The sequence below is a fragment of the Macaca fascicularis genome, chromosome 7, assembly GCF_037993035.2.
Source record: "Macaca fascicularis isolate 582-1 chromosome 7, T2T-MFA8v1.1".
Taxonomy (NCBI): Eukaryota; Metazoa; Chordata; class Mammalia; order Primates; family Cercopithecidae; genus Macaca; species Macaca fascicularis.
In genome coordinates this window covers 76,638,998-76,663,848 of record NC_088381.1, presented here as the reverse complement: position 1 = coordinate 76,663,848, position 24,851 = coordinate 76,638,998, and the positions used below count along the sequence as shown (strand labels likewise).

Sequence of the window (24,851 nt, the reverse complement as noted above, 5' to 3'; positions counted from 1 at the left end):
ATTCACTTTCCCAGTAGCAAAAATGTTTTTTTCTGGCACCTGTTTCCATCCTGAAAGCTTCTTCCCTCTTCCGGAAACACTGCTTTCCCCACCCCCACAAACCTCCACCACAGACCGCCCATGAAGTCCTATAAAAGTCCTGAAGTCCGCAGTTTGTACACAATCCCAAATATATACTAGGGATAAAGTCCATGCCAGGAAGACAGAGGAACCAGGGGATTTTCCGCGGGAGGCTAGCAAAGCCTGTTCCCCATCTCAAAATAAAAACAAACTTAACAAAACCTAAGTGGCAAAATGGACAAGCTAAATTAGCCCAGTGGGGTATTCATTTGCTCTTTGCTTCCTTCTGGAAATTTCCAAACAGTGTACATTTCCCTAGAGGCCATCAGGTAAATACACCCCTGACTGTTCTAAGCACTATGACTCTGCCAACTGCCCTCCAACTGATTATGATTTCCCCGTTTTTTTGTATTCTTGTCTGCCCTACATTTGTTAAACAAATATATACTGAACATCTGCTGCTTGCCAGGCAATGCCCTAGACACAAGAGAAAAGTGATGGAGAGAGGACACCTGGCCTGAAGGAGCCATCTAGCAAGAAGGTAAACATGTACCTAAGAATAACACAAAGGGACTGGAGATGAGATGTGTGATGCAAACCTCACACTAAGGGGGCCACGATGAGATGCACTCTTATAGGGCTTCTTGAAGTGTAAGAAAATGAGATGGCTACTCTCTCCTGCTGTGTGCAAATTCCATGCAGGGTGCTATGAGCAAGACAAGAGTCCTTGTCATGGGAGATCTAACAGCTGAATGATGTCCTCGCTGAGCAGGGAAGAACACTTCAGGCAAAAGGAACAGCATGAGCCAAAGATGGGTGGCATGATTTCATCATGGAAAAGAAAATAGTTGGGGCCGAGAGCAGTGGCTCACACCCGTAATCCCAACACTTTGGGAGGCCAAGGTGGGCAGGTCACCTGAGGCCAGGAGTTCGAGACCAGCCTAGCCAACATGGTAAAACTCCTTCTCTACTAAAAATACACAATTTAGCAAGGCGTGGTGGTGCATACCTACAATCCCAGCTACTCAGGAGGCTGAGGCAGGAAAATCGCTTGAACCCGGGAGGTTGCAGTGAGCTGAGATCGCGCCACTGCACTCCAGTTTGCGCAATAGAGTGAGACCTTGCTTTAAAAAAAAAAAAAAAAAAGAAAGGAAGGAAGAAAATAGCTGGAAAGATGGGGTGAGGACAGACTGTACGGAGCCACAAATGCCACAGGGGTGAATTTAGACAATCCGGAGCAATTAAGTAGATAGAACGCAGATGGTGGAGGGAGGAAAACCTGGTTTGAATCCCTGTTGTTATTTCCTTAGCTCTGTGTCCTCAGTCATGTTATTCAAACTCTCCCAGCCTGGATTCTATGAAACAGGAATCATAGTATCTACTCAGCAGGAGGGATGTGAAGATTAGAAATAATGGATGAAAAGTCTGTTAGCAAAGAGCAGCCTCTCCCTTCCTACATGACAGGAATGCATGGAGAGATGCAGCAAAACAGAGGCTCTGGGGCCAGACCACCTGGGTCCATTCCGACTCTGGCTGACCTTGGCCAAGTTACTTTGCGCGTTAGTTTCCCCATCTATAAAAGGGCGACAAGAGTGCTACCTCACCGAGCTGGTGTCAGGAGTCAACAACACATACATGTTAATGCTAGGGAAGGGTCAGTTATAACCATTATCATTATCATCATTTATCTGTGAGCACTGGAGAACAGCAAAGGTTTAATAGTGTGAGGGTCACACCAGGTGTGGTGAATGGAGGATGGAAGAATGCCAGCAGAGAAGACACCTGGGCCATATTGAGAGCGGGGAGAAGAAAAGGCCACATCAACACAGTGGCAATGGAAATGAACAGGAAAAGATGGAAGGAGCATTTTAGGGCAGAGTTCTATTTCAGGGAGAATGAGCTGGATCTGCTCACCAACTGGGTGTGTCTGCTAAGGAAAGGTCAAAAGGAGAGTCATATGGATCTAACCTTCCTCCAAATCTACAAATATGGACACTGTTGTAAACATCCAAGCATATACAACCTCTCTGCAGTGTCCAGATACATGTATCTATGCACAAACATATGCCTGTGCTAATTAGCATGCCTCTATTCAATTTCCCTTTACTAAAAAAAAAAAAAAAGCTATAGCCAGGTGATTCCTCTTAGCCTCATTTTCAAACCCACATATTTAAACAAACTCCTTGAGCCTAGTGGTTCTCAATCCTACCTGCAGATTGGAGGCACTTGGGGAGCACTAAAAATTTCAGAGGCCTGGTCCCACCCAGGAGGTTCTGACCGAACTGGTCTGGGGAGCGGCCTGGGGGCCCTCGGATGCTTTCAAAGCTCCCAGGTGATTCTAATGGCAGTGAGCAGCACAGGGCTAAGGACGTGACACTCATTACTGGGGGTCTCTCTTTCAGCCCTAGCCTTGGGCAAGCTCTGCGGAGCAGGGTTATGACGTTTATGACACCCTCTATCTCTGGCATTCTGATTCCAACTCCTATTTCCATTGTGCTTTCTAGCCAAGTCAAGGCCAACTTGCAAATCACTCAGCCCTAGTTATGTGATTAGATTGTCACTTTTAAAACACCAGGTATTTGCTGCTGTTGAGAAACGAAGTTTAGCTAGTCCTGGCCTCATTCAAATGGCTTTCAAATACTCCCAAAGAAGTTCTAAAGGGTCTGGGCAAGTAAAAACAAATTCATTTATTTCCTTTGCAACACAAACATACATACAAACATGATGGAATAAATGGTCTACCAGAGGTTTATAATAGGTGACACAATGTGGGAACAAAAAGGAAGGCAGCCTAAAGACCTGGGAGGTAGGGGGCTTTGGGGAGCCTCACCCAGGCCTTTGTGTGAGTCTTGAGAGAGATCCAAAGGGAGCTGGATGCAGAAGTGGAAAAGAACATGTCTGGGTGGGGTCCCCTAGAGAGTCACCCCTGGAGAGGCAGCTGAAGCAGTCTGGTAGGTCTTCAGCTTTAGGACCCCACCATGAGGCTGGAGGGTAACAAAGTGGGAGGAAGGGTTACAACAGAAGCCCTATCTCATTTTTGCCATGATGCCTCATGACATACACACAAGACAACAAATCTGAAACATGACAACTGCTCCATTTCAGCAGGTGTGCCGTGTCATAAAATATCATGCAGGTGTGCACATTGATGATGACAGATAAGGGTGATGGGGACAGAGACAGCTGTGGGCAAAACAAAAAATAATCAGTTCTTTTAGAGACAGATAACGCCCATGCCTGCAGCTCTTGTCCTGGTTCCCACCTGCTCTTTGTAGAGCAACTCACAGGGGTGACAGGAAGTAGTAAGGCCTTTCCCTCCTTGACCTGTGGCCTTCTGCTGGACCGCGACGCCAGTCTGGGTCAACAGTTAAGTCATGCAAAGATTCTGAAATGATGCTTTGTGGATCAATTAGATCAGAGGCTAATGTTTTCTCTCATTTAAAACACAATTTTGAGAAGACAGAATAATTAAGTATGCATGAGGCCATAAAACCCACTTGTGGCTTTTATGTGGCAGTGAACAATCCAGCCTGAGGAAGAGCATGTGGAAGGGAATGACTGTTTTTACTTAATGGGTAACAGGACTAATAGAGAAGGTCTTGATAATTAGAGAAGGAGCCACAACTGCAAGAGGAAAAGAGGAAGCGCCCTTATCCTGAACCAAGTGTATATGAGGTTATTATGTAAAGAATGCAGGATGTATCAGGCTTCTACAATGATTATTCAAAAAAAAAAAAATCAGCTTGCATTTCAGAATGTCCCGGAACACTTGTTAAAAATATAGATGTCCCAGTCAGGCGCGGTGGCTCACGCCTGTAATTCCAGCACTTTGGGAGGACGAGGCAGGCGGATCACAAGGTCAAGAGATCGAGACCATCCTGGCCAACATGGTGAAACCTCATCTCTACTAAAAATACAAAAATTAGCTGGACATGGTGGCACATGCCTGTAGTCCCAGCTCCTCTGAAGGGTGAGGCAGGAGAACTGCTTGAACCTGGGAGGTAGAGGTTGCAGTGAGCCGAGATTGCACCACTGCACTCCAGCCTGGGTGACAAAGCAAGACTCCGTCTCAAAAAATATATCTATATATCTATATAGATGTAGATATGTATATGTATATAGATATAGATATGTGTCTGATACCCAGCTGGAGATGAGGACCATTGACCATGTCAGGCACCAGGCACATACTCACCATCATTCTAGCACCAAGGTTCTCAACCTTCACTGGCAGTAAAATTACCCCCAGAGGGGATGAGACTGCTGAACCCCAAGCCCAGAGTCTCTGGAGTGGGGTCTAGACTATGCATTTCTAACAAGCCACCTGGTGACACTGATGCTGCTAATCAGAAGACCCACTTTGAGTACCTCTGCTTTACTCCCTCTTCTCAACAAGCCTTCCCCCATTCAAAAGATTAAAGAGTTTAAGTTACCTACAAATAGAAATTATCACCTCCTCATTTCCAGTTCATACAGACACTATCTCCTCATGTGGGAAATGTTGGGATGCATTTCTGGGAGCCTCACCTTCTGGAAAGTGCTGAAGTCACACTAAGGCCAACTGCAACTATGAGCACTTAGCCCAAAAGGGAGAGCTTCAGTCTATGTTGCCATAGGACAGGACACATTCAGAGACCACGGCCAAGTACTCATGAGCCCATCCTCACCTTCAAAAGTTGCCAACCAGGGGCAAGGCTATCAGGCATTCACTTAACAAATAAACACTTATTCTTAGGGGCAGGCAGCAGCAACTCAGGGGCTCTCCCAGAGGTGTGTACATCTTCTTACTCTGGCCTGGGTGGCGGGGGCCTTGACCTGAACTGGCATCACCTGAGCTTTTGAAAAACACCTGTGTTTTTCCTCCCACCTGCAAGACTGGGCATCTGTATTTTCAGAGTTCCCTGGGTGACTCTAACATGCATGCAGGTAGAGGCGTGTGCATGTGTATCAGGTGGCAGAGAGGCTGTGCATGCATGGATGTTTACACCAGAGCAGCCTGGTCCTATCAGTATAAGTCTGGAGCAGGAGAGCAACAGTTCCCATCTGGCTTTGACAGCATTTGGTCAAGTCAATCTTCCTGGGCCTGTTTCCACACCTGTGTGGTGGAGAGAACATACTTGCTTCTGCGGACATTAATGAGGTCATACATCAGAGCAGCTGGCACACAGTAGGTGCACACTAAAAAGCTAGCCACATCACTGGTATGCATGCTCTGTGACTTCACTTCAAATTCAGTCCCACACAGCCAAGTGTCTGCTCTGTGGGAGATGCAAGAAACATAACCATGATTAAGAAAGCATGCTGCCCTGTAGGAGTTTACAGTCTGGGGACAGCAGAAAGAAACAACCTAACGATGGCACAGCCTGCAACAGGGTAACAGAGTGGCAGAGGTTTGAGGGAGCGAGAACATTCATTTGGCTGTGTGTGGAGGAATATATACCTGGGATTTAACAAGGATCAACTAGATTTTAATAGCTGTGGGAGGGGAGAGGCTGCCACAACATTCCAAGAGCAAAGATCAGTGGCGTCAAGGAGGCTGGCAGAGGGAGAGTTTAGACCACCCCTGGGGAAGGGTAGGAATATGGAGTGGCTTCAGAGAACTGTGAGTAGTAGTCTGAGATAAAAACAGCCTTGAAGGCCAGACTGAGGCTTTGATTTAGAGGTCAATGGGGAGCCAAGGGAGGTTCTTGAGCAGGAGCCGCTCTTCTGCAATATTAACCTGGCACTGCTGTGCAGGTATCAGGGAGTGAGGAGAGACTGCCGAGGCAGCTGTTTCCACAGTGCTGGGGAGAGAGGAGGCTTCAGCAATCTAATGCTGGTGTAACAGCAAGGAAAGGCCCCTGTGGCAGAGCTACCTTAGAGTTCCAGCTCAACAGAGGAGGTAGCTGATTGGAGGCAAGGAACAAACAAGGTGGAGCCAAAAGGTCCCGGCAAGAGTCTCACCTGGCTCAGTCTGGAGCCCTTGCGAAGGCTGAGAGAGCAGGATGCTCTGTGAGACCAGGAAGAGCTCCCGAGTGCAGTGTGGAGAGCCTGCATTTTAAAGCCCTTCTGCTGAGTAGCGGCAGACGTGACAGAACTGAGTGGGCTCTTCCTGGAGAGCTTCGGGGAAGCTGTACCCTCAGACTGCATGCTCAGCAGCAGGGCCCATGTCAAGGAGCAGATGCTAAAAACAGTGCAGGAGAGGTCAACCTTGCTGTGGTCCTGCAAAAACCTGTGGTTTTTCCCAACAGGGGTTCCTGAACAGGGTTTGGCATACTTTCCCTGCAAAAAGCCAGTCAGTAGATATTTAGGCCATATGGTCACCATAGCAACTACTGGACTCTACCACCATAACACAAAAGCAGCATGCATGGACAATATATAAACAAATGGAAATGGCTGTGTTTCAATAAAACTTTATTTACAAAAACAGGCAGCAGGCCAAATTTGGTCCACAGGCCGTATGTAGAATGCCAAACCCTGATCTCCATAAATCTAGCTTGGGAAATCACACTATTCCTATGTCTGGCAGTACAAACACTGGCCATTGGTAAGTATATGAAGCACTCCTATTGCTGTAACAGAAAAGTCATTCCAGGCACAATTTTAATGCAAGTTTTTTTGTGTTTTTGTTTGTTTCTTTGTTTTGTTTTGTTTTGTTTTGAGACAGAGTCTCACTCTGTCGCCCAGGCTGGAGTGCAGTGGTGCAACCTTGGCTCACTGAAATCTCCGTCTCCCAGATTCAAGCAATTCTCCTGCCTCAGCCTCCCGAGTAGCTGGGATTACAGGCACCCGCCACCATGCCGGCTAATTTTTCTATTTTTAGTAGAGATGGGATGTCACCATTTTGGCCAGGCTGGTCTTGAACTCCTGACCTCTGGTGATCCGCCCACCTCGGCCTCCCAAAGTGTTGGGATTACAGGTGTGCGCCACCACACCCGGCCAAGTTTTTTTTTTTAATTTCATTAAACTAATTTGCAAGATAACTTCAGTATCTTGTCTGATGTGCCAAGGACATGTCTTCCTGTAGTAAAGCGGGAGAAAGAGACTTAATCACCTAAGCCCAGAAGTCATTTCCCCACGATAAAGCAGCAGCAGCAATAGTGTGAGGTTTTGTTTCTCATCTAGACGGCAGCTCCTTGGAGTGAGTCATTTACAGTTCTAGGGAAATGGCACACAAAATGCATTCACTTGTGAATTCCAGGATCCTAGATCTGCAGAACCAAGTAACAGAAGACGACACAAGATCAGCCTCTTGTCACGGCTATGGTGGCAAAGAGAACACCCACCTCATGTGTCGACTGGGGAAAAGAGACATTTAGTCAATGATGTTTTACTTCTGGTGGAATGATTTAGCCTGGATCATGTTCACATATAAATGGGGACTATTTTAAAACCATTTTTCTTTAAAAACAAGCAGACTAAGAATCATATGGAGAATCTCATAGACACAGACTGTAAACTCCAGTCTACACCAAAAGCATCATCATTTTAGGGGGCAAGTTGTGGGGGTAGGGGTTACAGTGGAAAATGTGTGAGATTTTGAGTTTCATATTAACTGGGTAATATGAGACAAAAGGCACTTAACACCCCTGCAACTCTCCTTTCCCATCTATAACATGGAGATAACAATTACCCCCTTATAGTTTTGTCACAGGGTTCAAATGAGGGAGAGAAAGGCTCTGCACACCTGCACATCACAGTTATGCCTGGGGTCGTGCATGGTAATTTTCCTCGTCCTTGCAGCAGGATCCTGAAAGCTGCTGGCTCTCTCTCTGGGCCTCTGTACTGCCCTCTCTACACGTGGGTCTTTCATAAGGGCACTATCGTTCTCTCTGATCACCTAGTCTGCGAGTGAGAGTCAGCCTGGCCTTCCTTAGAAAGGCTTCCTTGGGGCCAGGCACAGTGGCTCACGCCTGTAATCCCAGCACTTTGGGGGGCCGAGGTGGGCAGATCATCTGAGGTCAAGAGTTCAAGACTACCCTGACCAATATGGCGAAACCCCGTCTCTACTAAAAATAGAAAAAAAAAAAAAAATTAGCTAGGCATGGTGGCACATGCTTGTAATTCCAGCTCCTCAGGAGGCTGAGGCAGGAGAATCACTTGAACCTGGGAGGCGGAGGTTGCAGTGAGCCAAGATCATGCCACTGCACTCCAGCCTGGGCGACAGAGTGAGACTCTGTCTCAGGGAAAAAAAAAAAAAAAAAAAGCCTCCTTGGGCCAGGTGCAGTGGCTCCTGCCTAAAATCCTAGCACTTTGGGAGGCCAAGGCCAAGGTGGGCGAATCACCTGAGGTCAGGAGTTCAAGACCAGCCTGGACAACATGGTGAAACCCCATCTCTACTAAAAATACAAATATTAGCCAGGTGTGGTGGCAGGTGCCTGTAATCCCAGCTACTCAGGAGGCTGAGGCAGGAGAATTGCTTGAATCCGGGTGGCAGAGGTGCAGTGAGTTGAGACTGCACCAGTGCACTCCAGCCTGGGTAACAGAGTGAGACTCCATCTCAAAGAAAACAAACAAACAAGAAAAACAGCCTCCTTGGTCTGTCTCTTAAGACTCTGTCTCTGCCATCGCCTGCATTTTTCTCTACCTCACTATTTGCACCTTCCTCAGACTACTGTTTCCTCTATACTCCATTTCTTAGTTTCTCTCATCTCCCTTTTCTTCCACTCTTTCCTCTAAATGGCCCCAAAGTAAAATTGAGGCAAATGTTATTATTCCTTATTTAGTGGATTTTTATGTTCATCAATTCATTCTAAGAGAGTATGTAACATTTCATGATTCTCTTCTTTTAAAAAAAAAAAAACCACTCAATTTAATTGCTTCCTACTCATAAATCTCATCATTGATTTTTCTCTGTAGCTCTTTGGTCCATCATAGAAAAATAAAGAGTCTCCATCCCTTCTGGGTACAGTCAACTAATAGAATTTTCTACCACTCAGGATCAGAGCTTTCAATTCACTTCCAGATATTTTTGCATCAGGCTATTATTAATAGTTTGTGTTTCACACCTTTAACGAACCAACTTCTGTGATGCCAGGGCTCTTTTATTGGAGAAACTTTAAGAATAATGATTTCAATGATTTCCTCAGCATTCAACAAATATGTATAGAGGATCAGACATATTCTCAAGACAGAGATCTTAGTCTAAGGCACTAATGATTTATGCACACACACATGCTGCTAGGCAGAATTGTTTTCACTGAATCAGGCTTATTGATATGCCCCAGGGCCCCGGCTTCCTGTCAAATGCACTGAAAATCCTTTATTGCAAAGCTGTGCCCTGCCAGGGGCTGGATATGCAAAGTTCGATAAGACCTGGTCTCTGCCCTCAACCGGCTCACAGTATCATGGAGACAACAACTATGAAAACAGGCAATTATCATAAAGGATGAATAAAGCTTCTCTCTACCGGAATAAAGAAAAACACACAATCAGTACCCAAAGAAAGAGCACATAGTTAGTTAGCCCCTAGCAACTGAGGAGAAAAGTGTCTCATCAGAGCAAGCTCTGGAATGGGGGTATCATTAAATACAATCATATTGAACATTTGTTATGACTTATGCCAAGTCCAGTATGGAGTGCTTTACATATTCTGACACACTTATTCACTACGATTCCATGAGGCAGAAATATTATTTTCCCATTCTACAGATGAGGAACCTGAGCCCAGAGAAGATGACTATCCCATTGATGCCACACAGCTAGGGCACACAGTCAGGACTGATGCCCAACCCCACTGGTCCGACAGCACCCAAGTGACCAAACCCTGTGCCCCTGTGTCGGTGAGGTGGCCCCTGACCTGGGGATGAAGGCTAATGGGCCTATCAGCTAAGCAGGGGCAGCCCCAGGCAAATTGGTGACCAAACTTGCCCTAAAAAGTAATGATAAGTTTAGTTATTGTTAAAAGTTGTATAAGAAGGAAAAGAGTTCTGAGGTCATGGGAAATTTTTAAAACTGTGGGTTGAACAAAGATATATAGTTTTCTTTACAAGACTTTTATAAGTTTTTCAAATGGTAACATTCACTGTCAAAAATCCATCAAAATATATATTATGTAGCATTTCCTGAAACTCCCTTGACCATGTAACTTAAAAAAAAAAAAAAAGAAAAAGGAAAAAAAAAAAAAACCTAAGCATCCCTTGAAAACATATATATAGCCTGCCTCCATTTCCATAGGTCTATCCAGGGATTTGACCAACCATGGATCCAAATATCCGGAAAAAAATAAAAATAAAAAATAACACAGCAATCAAAATAACATAAATTAAAAACCAATAGCATAAGAACCATTTATACTGCATGAGGTATTACAAGTAATCGAGAGAAGATTTAAAGTATATGAGAGGATTTCATAAGTTAAAGTCCAATGCTATACTATGTTCTTGGACAGACTTGAGCTTCTTCAGATTTTGGTATCTGCAGAGGGCCTTGGATATCCCGCAGATACCAAGGGATAGCTATATATACTATCAGAAACATTGGTTTAAGGCAGATAAGAGACATTTTTAAAATTAAGGTCTAGCAAAAGCTCTGCTTCTTCTGGGAACTAGTTCTACTGTTTCTCTCACCTTAGCTACACCCAACAAAAGTCTATAAATAATGTGATTATAGCTGTATTTCCCCATTTGCTTTGGTTCCCAGGAATCTCAGACTCAAGCCTGCAGCCATGCAAGAGCAATGATGTGGGATGTCAGGGATGAGCATAAGCATCTCATTTCTTTTTTTCTTGGCCTTCAAATTTTACTTGTAATTCCACAGGACTGTGCTGCTTACAACCCATCTCTACCAGGTCAGGGTAAAAAATCATTGCATATAAAGTCCTCAAAAGCAAACCATCAGACAGGTAGGGTTAAATCCTAACTATCAAGATAATCAATTTCCACCTAATTATATCCTCTCTTGGAAATGAACCTCCATAAATACGCTAATAAAATAATACGATTACCAAAGCTTGTGTGTGTAGATATGGAATAAACACAGGTCAGAACAAAATAGCATCCTCCTATATGTAGCATTAAAAAGCTTCCATACAGCCGGGCGCGGTGGCTCAAGCCTGTAATCCCAGCACTTTGGGAGGCCGAAACGGGCAGATCACGAGGTCAGGAGATCGAGACCATCCTGGCTAACCACAGTGAAACCCCGTCTCTACTAAAAAATACAAAAAACCGAGCTGGGCACCTGTAGTCCCAGCTACTCAGGAGGCTGAGGTAGGAGAATGGCATAAACCCAGGAGGCAGAGCTTGCAGTGAGCCGAGATGGCGCCACTGCACTCCAGCCTGGGGGACAGAGCAAGACTCTGTCTCAAAAAAAAAAAAAAGCTTCCAGAATAATAACAAAGTCCAATTTTAGTGTCAGAGTAGTGAAGAAAACAACCACAAACCGTAAGAACTCACCTTCTCCAACCTGCCTCTGCCAGCTTGCTGCTCTGATTGACCTGTGCGTCCTTCTACTCCTATTTTAGTGTTTCTCAGGCACAAAACACCCTCACCGGCTTCATCTGAGACACACAGTGACTGATCACAGGACCAACAGACATTAACTGCTAATTGGATGTTGATATGATCTAGTCCATTCCTTGCAGTCTACTAGGAGGAACCGGAAGTCCAGAGGAATGAAGCAATTTGCAATGGATCATGCACCTGCAAATGACATACCTGATGCCCAGTTTAATTCTACTCCCCCTGCGCTAGGAGAAAAGTAGACATATCACTACTTGGTCTCGCTCCCTCAGGAGTAAAACAGTTTCCTACTTGTTGGATGCATGGTATCTGGTCAAGGTGCTAAAAATGCTATACCGATAAGCACCCAAGTAAACACCAAAAGGTGTACCTGTAATTGAACACAGGAGTAGAGCGGTTAACATCAGTGCATGATGTAACAGCAGTGCCTCTTCCTGCTGAAGCCAGATGTGGGACCCTCTTCAGAGGAAAGGGAAGTGAGGGCATGTGCTGTGGGGCACCTCACCTCCACCCAGGAAAAGCATGGCCCTCCCTCCAGTTGAACACAGATCCCTCTACCCAACTTACTCCTTCCCATCTCCTGAAGACGTTTCTCCATCACTGTGCCCTGTTTCCTCCTCTTCACTCTCACCCTCTCCACTGGCTCCACCCCTACCCTCTCCACAAGCACACCTGATCCTCATCCATGTAAAACAACTTAAATTCAACAATCACCTTTCTTGTCACTGCCATCCTCCTTCAGTCCTTCTGCTAAGAATCATAAGAAAGTCCCCATTTGCTGGGTATACCTGAGTCAAACCCAGGTAAGCAGATTTCACATCTATGGCTACTATCCCATGGCCATGCTGCCCTGCTCCCGAGCACAGAGCTGGATATGTGGTGGCTAAGCCAGGATCACTGCATACAGCTGCGTAGGACATATGCCTCCCTCTACAAAGGCATCCCATACTTTGTTCACCCTAGTTGTGTCCACTGGAGGAAGAGGCACCAATCTCTCCTTTGCTCGATGGCTCTGTGTGGGTGAGAAACAGCTGAGGTTGGTGAGGACACACCATAAGACCCCCTGCTCTCCCACAGCTCCCTCATAATCACTCCCTTTTGCAAAAATACCTAAAAATCAGCATCCTCGCCACATTGTCCTGTCCACTCCTGGAAGTGCCCGGAACAAGATAACTTCTGAAATGGTGGCAATTGTGCTAATTAACTTCTTGGATTGGAAATGTAAGTGTACAGACCTCATCTCAAATTCAATGGCATCTGAGCAGTACCAGGCAATTTGGGCAGTTCCTAGAGCTAGGAGGGAAAACACACTGACCAACCTTTGGCCTCAACGAGGCACCAGGCCATCTGTTCCTGAGGTCCCCTGCAGTCCCTCCTCCTCGCATCTTCAGTTACTGTGAGAGCTGCCATCATTTCCTCCGTATGTCAAGCATTACTTAGGAAAGATCTGAGAATCCAATGAGCTGACTATGTGCAAGAAACCAGACCAAGGATGGTGGGGCAAGGTTTAAAGTGCCAAGTAAGATACAGTCCCTGCCCTTGCTGCACCAATAAAAAGAGCTAATATATTGCATTTGCAGTAACAGCACTGTTGCTATCACTATTTAGATGAATCCATTTCATTCTTACAACAACCTCATTAGGTAAGTACTATTATTATTTCCAATTTGCAGATGAAGATACAGAAGCACAAAAGTTAAGTCATTTGTCCAGGGTCTAGTAATTTGCCCAAGGTCTTGCAGCTTATAAATGGCAGGATCAGGATTCAAGCCCAGGCAATCCGGTGCCAGAGTCCATACTTTATCTGCCCCATGAGTTTTCCTCTCTAGAAGATGGAAAAAGACAATGGGGCTAGAATGGCAGTGTGAGAAGCCTGGCAAATCCTCTCAAAAACAATGATAAAACTATCAAAAACAACCATTTCAAGACCCTGGACAAAACATACAACAAATTGAGGAGCATTAATTCATTTAAAACTTCTGGGTAGATCAGTGGGAATCTGGTTCTTGCCCACCCTACTACTCCCATGTAGGTTGGCACAACAGTGGCAGGCAGGGCTGGCCATGCATACCAGCAACCCCACTGCTGGACGGAGTTCACTTTGTTTGGCATGTGATGTGAAAAAACTCCACACATTGTCAGTAAGGAAAGCAGTATTGATTGCAAATAAACAAGGAAATCCCCCTCAGCTACCCTGAGGCTGCAACCACTAGTCCTGGTTGGGGCAAGCAAAAGACTGGCAAACTACACAGAATTTTAAACAGAAGATAGGAATCAGCTATAGGGATCCTTAAGCTCTCCGCATTATCTCTGGTTGACCAGAAAGCCATGAGCGCACACTGGAGAGAGCCCTAGCTGCTCAGGAGGCTGGGGTGGAAGAATCACTTGAGCCTAGGAGTTTGAGGCTTCAGGGAACTATGATGATGTCACTGCACTACAGCCTGGGTGACAGAGTGAGACTCTTGTCTCTTAAAAAAAGAGATATAGAAATTACTTTTCTTAAAAAAAGGAACCAAATGGAAATTCTAGAGTTGAAAAGTATAATAAATGAAACAAAAAAGTCCCAAAAGGAGCTCGATATCAGATATGAGATGTCAGAAGAAAGAATCAGTAAATCAGTAAACTTGGAAAACAATCAATAAGAATTATGCAATCTGAAGAACAGAGAAGAAAAATGAACATAGCTTCAGATGCCTTTAGGACACCATTAAGCATACCAATAGACATGCAATAGAGTCCCATAAAGAAAAAAGAGAAAGAGGCAGGAAAAAAAATTGAAGAAATAATGGCCCAAACATCCAAAATGTAGTGAAATATAAGAATCTACAGGTTCAACAAGCTCAATGAACCCCAAAGAAGGACACACACAAAAAGATCCCCACCTAGACACAGTATAGTTTGTTTAAAGGCAAAGACCAACAGAAAATTGTGAAAGCAGCAAGAAAAGATGGCAACTCATCACATACCCAGGGTCCTCAATAACCTGACTTTTTATCAGAAACAATGTATTTAAAGTTCTGAAAGAAAATAAACTGTCAACCAAGAATTCTACATCCGGCAAAGCTTTCATTTGAAAATGAAGGCAAGATAAAGATATTCCTAGATAAACAAAGACTTGGGGGATTCACTGCTAGCAAATCTTCCTTGCAAAAATAATAAAGGAATTCCTTCAGATGGAAAGGAAATGATACCATATAGTAACTCAAATATACACTAAGATATACATTAATAAAGAACACCAGAAAAGTTAAATATGTAAGTAAATACAAAAGGCTATATAAGTGTATTTTTCTTCTTCTCTTAAATTCTTTAAAAGGCATTAGATTGCATAGAATCATAACACTGCATTTATAATATATAGATGTAATATATATGACAATAAAACTACAAAGGAGGGGGATGAAATGGAGCTATATTGGAGGAAAGTTTCCATGTTCTAGAGAAATTTAGTACTGACCTGAATTACATTGTGGTAACTTAAGACACATATTATACAAGCAATTACTAAGAAAATAATTCAAAACATGGGGAAAAGGAATTGAAACAAAACATGAGAAAATATTTAACACAAAAGACTACAATAAAGAAGAAACAAAGGAACAAAAAAGACTTGAGACATAAAACAAATCACAAAATGGCAGGTGTAAATGCAACTACATCAACCTAATAATAAAGCCCCATAATACATGAAGTAAAAACTGACAAAAGGAAAGGAGAAATAAACAATGCAACCATAATATTTGGAGAGGTTAATATCCCTCTCAATAACTGATAAAACAATGAGACAGAAAATCATAGGGATAAAGATGATTTGAACAAAACTATCTACCAACCTTACAAATCAACAGTAAAATGACAAACAACTCAATTTAAAATAGGCAAGTAATCTGAATAGATATTTCACCAAGGAAGATATACAAATGTCTAATAAGCATTTGAAAAGATGCTTAGCATCATTAGTCTTTAGGGAAATGCAAGTAAAATGTCACAATTAGATACCACTACCCACCCAGTAGAATGTGTATAATGAAAAATACAAACAGGCCAGGCACGGTGGCTCACACCTGTAATCCCAGCACTTTGGGAGGCCAAGATGGGCAGATCACCTGAGGTCAGGAGTTTGAGATCAGCCTGGCCAACATGGTGAAACCTGTCTCTACTGAAAATACAAAATTAGCCAGACGTAGTGGCATGCACCTGTAATCCCAGTTACTTGGGAGGCTGAGGCAGGAGAATCACTTGAACCCAGGAAGTGGAGGTTGCAGTGAACTAAGATCACACCACTGCACTCCAGCCTGGGTGATAGAGCAAGACTCCGTCTCAAAAAAACAAAACAAAACAAAACAGACAATACAAAGTATTCACCTCCATCTGAGGAAACTGGAACACTCAGATGTTGCTAGTGGGAACATAAAAGATAAAATGGTCACAGCCACTTTGAAAAGCAGTTGAACAGCTTCTTAAAAAGTTAAACATAAATTTACCACATGACCCAGTAATTCCACTCCCAGGTATCTACCTAAGAGAATTAAAAACATACATTTATATTGGTAGCAAATAGAATTATTCATAATAACATCACATTGGAAACAACTCAAACATCCATGAATGGTTAATAGAGAAACAAAATGTGATATGCCCAAAAATATAACACCAACACAATCTGAAAAATACAGTAGCTACTAAATTCCAATACCAATGAATAGTAGTGGCACTGAAATGGAACAAACTATTAATACATGCTATGATGGAGATTAACCTCAAAAAGATATGCTAATTGAAAGAAGCCAGATGTGAAAGACTATATATATTGCATGATTCTGTTTGTATGAAATGTCCAGAAAATGGAAAGCTACAGAGAAAGAAAGTAGGTTGTTTGGAGCTGGAGATGGGACAGGAACTTACCACAACTGGGCATGAGCAACTTTTTGAAGAGATGGAATGTTTTAGAACTGAGTGCAGTGATGACTACACAACTTTATGAATTTGTTAAAAACCATTGACTTATATACTTGGCATGGACAGATTTTATAGTATATAAATTATACCTCAATAAAATGGAAAAAAGACAATGCATAGAAATGATCAAAATGTAAGGTGGAATGTGGTAAATGCAATGAAAAAATGGAGCAGCACTGGGAGAGGTTCACAAAAAGCTTCCTGCAAGAGGAGTCACGTTGGAACTACATACATCTTATAGAGTAAATAAAATGCTGTTAGGTTATGATAAAAGAAAGGGAACTCCAAGTAGAGACCACCCAATAAGCAAATGCATCAAAGTGGAAAAGGTAGGGGGACAGTTGGTGAACTAACCAGGTACTGTCTAGTTTACCAAAGCACAGAGGTGAAGGGAGTTAATTAGGGAAATGCCTGCAAAATAGCCCCAACCCCCCACACTAAACTAGCTTCCCTTCTAAGTCATTCTCTCTCCTTGTTCTAGATCAGAGGTTACAGACTTTGTATTGGCCTGGATATTTAGGAATCACCCAAGTGCTGTCCAGAGTTCTAGAATGTTTCTGAGGTACACTTGCAGAACCCAGGAGTTGGTATGTTGAAACCCTCTGGGAGATCCCAATGCTGTTTAAACCTTATGGATGACTTTCCCCAAGGAGTTTTGAATTGCTCTTCATTTGGGAACACACCAGCTCTTCCTTCCTTCTCCTATGGCACCTGGCCACTCTTCATCCCCAGGAGAAAACTAAAGCGTTTCATTTTACACATTATTTGTTGTGACTGGGTAGTATGAGCCATGAAGAATAAAATTCTCAGCAGTGTTTTTTAACCTCTCTTCATTATCACCTCCAAGAACCTTTTTAGACATTTCTTCCTAATTGTCCCCCCATGAAATTTTAATACTACCCATAAAATGTAAATCTCTCTATATATGCATAATATGTATATTTTGCTTTATACATAAAAAGAGTAAGTTTTTGCTTCCCTCCACCAGCCAGAAGTAATTTTCCCTCCACTAGCAGTGATATCACCTCCATTGAAAATGTATGCTCTGGAGTCTCACAGTTAAGGGAAGAAGAAGATGCCAACCCACTGAAGATGTTAGTATCTTGTGGATCGAAATATTAAATTCCTTTAGCTGAGTTTTCCCAGATCCACTGGAAATGAGGAATCGAGTGCAGCCTTCTCAGCCCTCCAGAAGAAACTGAAATAGCTCTGGAGGCCAGAGAATAATGGAGCCAGGCCTGACAGGAGAACAATTACAGAAATGAGATGGTTGTGTCTAATAAAAGCTGAAAGCCAAGAGAGACACATTGTTTGGGGAAACTGCATAGACAAGCAAGTCTAATACAGTATCAGAAATATTAGCAAATGTAAAAGGAAATGCACTCTCTGGAAAGACTGTGATCTCAAGCTTCTAGAATAGAGGCATTGTCTCTCCAGTTACAGGACAAGGCCTTCTTAATCTCAGTGAAAAAGTGATTATTGCCTAACTAGGGATCAACAAGCTTAGAGCATGTTGCTGTGTGCACCAGTGACGCAGGGACACAGCTCTGTTCTTAGGCAGGTGTTTGCTACATGATGGATGGTCACCAGATGCATCCCCAGAAATGACGGAGCCCTATAACGTTAACTGGGTCACACTAGCTCCAACTTCTCACTTAGAAAATGTGTCGAGAGAGGCACCTTAACGCAAGCCAAGAACATCAGAAACAAACCATGAGCCCCTGCTTTCTGCATCGCATGATATTTTTCTAATTTAAAAACCCTGTGTGTGTAGAGCAGAAATTTCTTCTTGTTCTCAACTTCGCCTGGCTCTGGCCTGCAGTTTCAGCTCCCTCTCGCCTCCCGCACCCATCCTCATGCTCACATGTCATCCATTTGCAGGATGCCTGGGCAGGTCAGAAAATAGAGAGAACAGTCTGATCCAACACTGCCCTTAACACACTCCTGCTGGAGCCGACGCTGCAGGGTAGACTCAACCTAGCACATGGGAGCAAACCAATCCACTCGGCCACCACTGTCCAGGAAGACTAACTTTATCAAGAGGACAGTCCCAGCATTTCATCAGCTGGGAAAACACCTGCAGTCATGTTTTGAGATAGTCAAAGGCACCAGCACAAAAGAATCTGTCAGAAATCAGAAGAAGGCTGTTGATTTTTTATTTCGATCCAAAGAAAGTTAAAAACCAGGATAGGACATTAGTTGGAACATCTAGTTTTAGATGTTTTTGGGGTTTGGTTTGTTTGTTTGTTTGTCTGTTTGTTTAGACAGAGTCTAGCTCCGTTGCCCAGGCTGGAGTGCAGTGGCGCAATCTTGGCTCACTGAAACCTCTGCCTCCTGGGTTCAAGCAATTCTCATGCCTCAGCCTTCTGAGTAGCTGGGATTATAGGCGCCTGCCACCATGCCTGGCTAATTTTTAGTAGAGATGGGGTTTCACCATGTTGGCCAGGCTAGTCTCGAACTCCTGATCCGCCCACCTCAGCCTCTCAAAGTACTGGGATTACAGGTGTGCACCACCACATCCAGTCCGTCTTTATTTTAAAAGCAACAGTTGTATAGACAATGGCAAATAGTGTGGTAGGAAGTTATCTTACGGTTACTTTGATTTCTCACAACTTTCCAGCTGCTAAAACGGCATTATCATCTCGATTTTCCAGAGGCAACTAAAGATCACAAAAGTTACATATTGTTCCTAAAATCACAGAGCTACAAGTGGCAGAGACAGGTTTCACCCAGGACTGTCTGGCTCCCAAAAGCCCATAGCACCTCTCCTCACCATCGTGGCTGGTATCACTGAGACATTTTCTAAGTACCATTTGGATTATTTTCTTACAAGATACAGCATGTCCTGATGATAAACATCTTACATAACACTCACCTTTATTCACACTAATCAGAGTGTCCCTCCAGAAAAAAGCACCTCTGTATTAGTCTGTTCTCATCCTGCTAATAAAGACATACCTGAGACTGGGTAATTTGTAAAGAAAAAGAGGTTTAATGGACTCACAGTTCCACATGGCTGGGGAGGCCTCACAATCATGGTAGAAGGTGGCAGAGAAGCACAGGCATGTCTTACATGGCAGCAGGCAAGACAGCATGCACAGAGGATCCGCCCTTTATAAAACCATCAGATCTCATGAGACTTATTCACTATCACAAGAACAGCATGGCAAAACCCATCCCCATGATTCAATTACCTCCCACTGGGTCCTTCCCACGATATCTGGGGATTATGGGAGCTACAATTCAAGATGAGATTTGGGTGGGGACACAACCAAACCTATCAATCTCCAAGTGTCAGTTCTACCTGGAGTCTACCTCTGAGAAGCAATCGTGACTGCACCACGGATCGGACTTTTATTTTTTTGGCAGATAAAGAAAAGTTTTTTCAGCTTTGTGATGGGGACATCACTCTGAGTCCTCATCCAGGATGTAACATGCTGGTTTCTAGAGTTAAGAGATGTGCATATGCTTATGCCGGGAGCATTTCTTCCAACACAGGAAAAGGCCCTGCTTTAATTCGACAACCATATTATGAACTGCAGATATTTCATTAAGGACTCTTAAACCATGCCTGTTTTGTCTCTGGAGTTCACTATAATTGCAGAAATGGAAGAGAAACAAATAGGAGACACAAACATTGAGAACTGGAGGATTTAGACTTCTTTAGAGGAGCAAAATGACAAACAGGTTGAGTGCTTTTAACTGAATAGCTTCCTACTGGAAAACAAGAAAGGAGATTGGTAGTTTTGATTAAGGATGGGTCTACACAGTTCATTGTCCTTGACACTGCCTAGTTTTGAAAAATCTGTGTGGGCTCTGCAAAGAAGATTTGCATTTATTAGAAGTGAAGAATATAATAAAAATGGAAAACAACACATAATTTAATAATCTATAACGATAAATGCCGCGGCACTTGGCAACTCAAAAGATTAGATAGAAGAAAGCTAGAGTGCATACTTGGTGCAATAACCCTAAGTGTTTAGGCTGGAGGAAGTCAAGAAAATAGCTGCAGTATCTCATATCATACAAAATGAGACAGATTATTAAGAACTACTAGAAGCACTACAAATCAACAATATTGGCTGGGAAACCAGATGGCTAGTCACAGTAATTTTCTCCCAGTAATCAAGTGTTAGTTTCATTTACAAAAAGCTTCCATATGAAGTCCTGCCTCAATAAAACATCGTGTGCAAGCCCTAGATGACCACTATGGTTGAGCTAGCCCCTTCTATACAAGAAATACACTCATTTTAAAACAGCCCTAAATCCTATGGCCTGGTATAGCAACAAATATGTATCACATTAAACTACTTGATACTTCCTTTCCTGGTTCATTGTTTCATAAAGAAATGAACCCATAGCTAGAGGAACTACTTTAGAGTCAAACTTCCTTTCTGCTGAAACTGATCATCATATGATTAATATCTCTAGTGATAAAGTGTCATTTCTCCCAGACACCAAGAAAATTCATTGTGTTACTAGCACAGGGTTGTTATACACAGGGAGCCACACTGCCTTCATGCCCACAGCTCATTTTGCTTTAAAGGCTTCTTTTTCATGTAAAATACATCCCCTCAAAGCATTTCTAAAGATTGGACTTGAAGAGATATACCTACACTGCTACAAGCTGTGAAATAATTGCCCAGGAACTCTGTTCCCAAAGGACAAACAAAAAAGCAGGGACTTCTGTGTCCTCACAAAGCAAATGCCTTGAGTCTCTGCAGACTCACAGCCACAAGTCCAGGATGCAGGTATGGATGAGGAACAACAGAGTCAAGCTTGATTCTTGAGAGTTCTTGCAGGCGAGCTACAACCTGCTTCTATGCACTCCCCGTCCCTCTGGGGGTTCACTGTTCTGTGCCTCTGTGTGGCAGAAGCATATGCAGGGTGAGGGTGAGTAAGCCTTTGCTAGGTCAAGGGGGGCTCCAGCAGGAGTAGCTGCCATCACCAGAGAGTCTTTTAGAAATTCAAAAATCGGCCGGGCGCGGTGGCTCAAGCCTGTAATCCCAGCACTTTGGGAGGCCGAGACGGGCGGATCACGAGGTCAGGAGATCGAGACCATCCTGGCTAACATGGTGAAACCCCGTCTCTACTAAAAAATACAAAAAAAAAAAAACTAGCCGGGCGAGGTGGCGGGCGCCTGTAGTCCCAGCTACTCGGGAGGCTGAGGCAGGAGAATGGCGTAAACCCGGGAGGCGGAGCTTGCAGTGAGCTGAGATCCGGCCACTGCACTCCAGCCTGGGAGACAGAGCGAAACTCCGCCTCAAAAAAAAAAAAAAAAAAAAAAAAAAAAAAAAAAAGAAATTCAAAAATCTCAGACCCTGTCCCAGACCCACAAAGTCAAATTCTACATTTTACCAGGATCCCCAGTGGTACATATGAACATTCAAGTCAAAACGCTGCCTCAGGCTACAGGGGTCTTCAGCCACACTGTCCACTCCACGGCAACACAGTGCTGGGACCCTCCTCCATTGGCTCTGCTCCCTTCACACATCTAATCCACCCATCAGTTGTCCCTACCTTGGCAGATTCCAATCTGTCCACTCCTCTGTCTCCACTGCCACCACCTATGACCTGATGACCATTGTCCCCTCACCTGCGATACCACCACATCTGCCATGCCTTCCCCCATTGTCCATGCGCACTACATGGCAATTAGATATTTTGAGTACAAAAGTCACATCACGGCAAGTTACTCAGTATTTTCCAATGGCTCCCCATGGGCCTGGAATAAAATCCTAATTCCGGACCCTCGCCTGCAAGATGCTATAAAATCCCCCACCCCTGCCCTCCTCTCCAACCTCATTTCCTACCACCATCCCATATGTTTACCATTCAAACCACACCAGTTGCCTTGCTGTTCTGCAAACAGATCAAACCCATCCTCAACTTGAGATGATGTGCTACTGCATCTGCCTGGAACACTCTTATCCCAGATCATGACAAGGCTGATTTCTCCCCAAGCAGGTCTTAGCTCAAACGTCCCCTCCTAAGAAAGACTTCCTTTGATCAGCACCACCTTCGCTTCCAAGCCAGTCACTATGGCAACATCCTCTTTTGGTCCTCCTGGCATTCAAGTACCTTGTCCAGAAGTGTCCTGTTCACTGTGTGCTTTTCAATCATCTGTTCCCTACCTACATACAAGTTCTTTGAAAGCCAAGACTTTATCTTTGCTGATTGCTAGTTCCTAGAAAAGTAACTGATGTATAACAGGAACTTAACAAACATTTGTCGAATAGATGGACAGATGGATAAATAGATGAAAAAGTACTGGCCTAAAAGTTCTAGCCCTATTCTCAATTCTGGCTACATGTTAACCACCCACGGATGTTTGAGGAATGCTGATAATAGACTGTATGGTCTGAATGTTTGTATCCTTTTAAAAATGTTTGTATATTGAAACCTAATCACCAGTGTGATAGTATTAGGAGGTGAAGCCTTTGGGAGGTGATTAAGTTGTGAGGGTGGGGTTCTCATGAATGGGATTAGTGCCCTTATAACAGAGGACCCAAAGAGTTGCCTTGCTCTTTGGCCTGGTGAGAACACAATGAGAAGGTGCCATCTACAAAGCAGAAAGCAGGCCCTTACCTGATACCAGATCGGTCAGTACTTTGATCTTGGACTTTCCAACCTTCATAACTATGAGAAATAAATATTCGTTGTTTCTAAGCCACCCAGTTTATGGTATCTTGTTATAGCAGTCCAAACCAACTATGACACAGACCAAGTGAATCCCAACCTCTGAGCCTCTGGAACAGGGCTGTCCAACAGGACAGCCACTGGTCACATGTAGCTATGTAAGTTTAAATTAATTAAAATGAAATAAAATGTAAAATGCAGTTCTTTAATCATACTACCCACATGTCAAGTGTTCATCAGCTGCATGTGGCTAGTTAGTGTTTACCTTGCAGAAGGGCAGAGATAAGGCATCTTCCGATAATGCAGAAAGCTCTATTTGAGTTCTACAAATTATTCTAATGCTTATTTGTTATGTGGCTCATTTATGCATTGAAGAATACTTATTCAGTACCGATTACTAACCAAGTATCATACTAAGTGCTAAAAATAACAGTAACAAAACACTTTCATAGCACCTGCTATGCACCAGGTTATTGTTCTAACAGCTTAACATATATTAACTCATTTTATTGTTATATTAGCTATATTAAAGGAATACTATTATTATCCCCATTTTACATACAAGAAAATTTCAGCACAGAGAGATTTCAGAAACTTACTGGGGAGTAGTCACGCAGCTGGTGAGATACGGAGTCAGTACTGGAATCTAGGCCCTGCGTTAAAGAACATTTATAAAGAGAGCTGAGTAAGACGGAAGATCCTCCACATTTCTTAGCTGTGATAACAGAGTCTCAGGCTGACCAAGGGGCTTGCTTGACACAGTCAGTGTGTGGCACAGCTGAGATAAGAGCTCCACTCCATGCCAGGATGCCTTTATGGAATAAGCTGTTCTTACCTCCTACTCACATCACAAATGCAGGTCAGGAAAATACTATCCAGGCTGGGAAATTCCTCTGGAGCCAGAGGATAAGTCCTACCTCCATTCCAGTTGCCTTGTTCACAGGTAAATCTGCCTATTCTGGGACAATTCCAGGGCACATGGCAAGGAGAGGGTGGCCGTGGGCAGGGACTCTTCAGATACCTCTTTCTTCTATGAATCTGCAGCCAGCTCTGTTTGTTGAGTGCTTTTCTCCAAATAGTGATGAAAAACACTGCTCCAGTGCATCCCATGACTGAGGAAAGTAGGATGATAAGAGTGGGGTCAGAGTGGGCCTCGGTGTTAGATCTACCAGGTTCAATTCAAGAACCATCATCTTCTTAAGTAGTAAAGACCATGGAGACCTTTCCTGAGCCTGTTTCCTCATTTGCAAAGTGGTAATATCAGCACTTTGTAGGCTGTTGGGAGAGAACACATCATATTCTACAAGCGTCAAAAGGGCAAAGCTTGGGGGGAGGGGGCAGCCTGTCCTTTCAATGTCATACTGGAACATTGTTTAATAGACCAACCCAGGATTACTTATTTATCTAGGACAGGGGTCCACATACTATGGCCCAAGGCCAAATCCCATTCACCACCTGTTTGTGTTAAGTAGAGTGTCACTGGAACACAGCCATGCCCATTTGTGTAGTCATCACGGCTACAGCAGAGTTAAGTTGTGAGAGAGCAACAGAGACAGTATGGCCTGCAAAGCCTGAAATATTTACTATCCAGCTCTTTACATGGTAAGTTTGTCAAACGCTGATGCAGAAGAATATACCTGGGTTTGATTTTACTATTTACTATATATTAAGGGCACGAACACAGTGAAGCTGCATGTTAACTTACAGATTGCTGTACAGCAGAAAAGATAAACCCCAAAGTCAAAGAAACAT

General features: G+C 43.5%; 1 protein-coding gene across 10 annotated transcripts in view; it reads right to left on the bottom strand.

The window, feature by feature from the left end:
- The window catches only part of SLCO3A1 (solute carrier organic anion transporter family member 3A1), a 318,828-nt gene that overhangs the window by 254,943 nt on the left and 39,034 nt on the right, over positions 1-24,851 (bottom strand). The gene's annotated exons all lie outside the window — the stretch shown is intronic.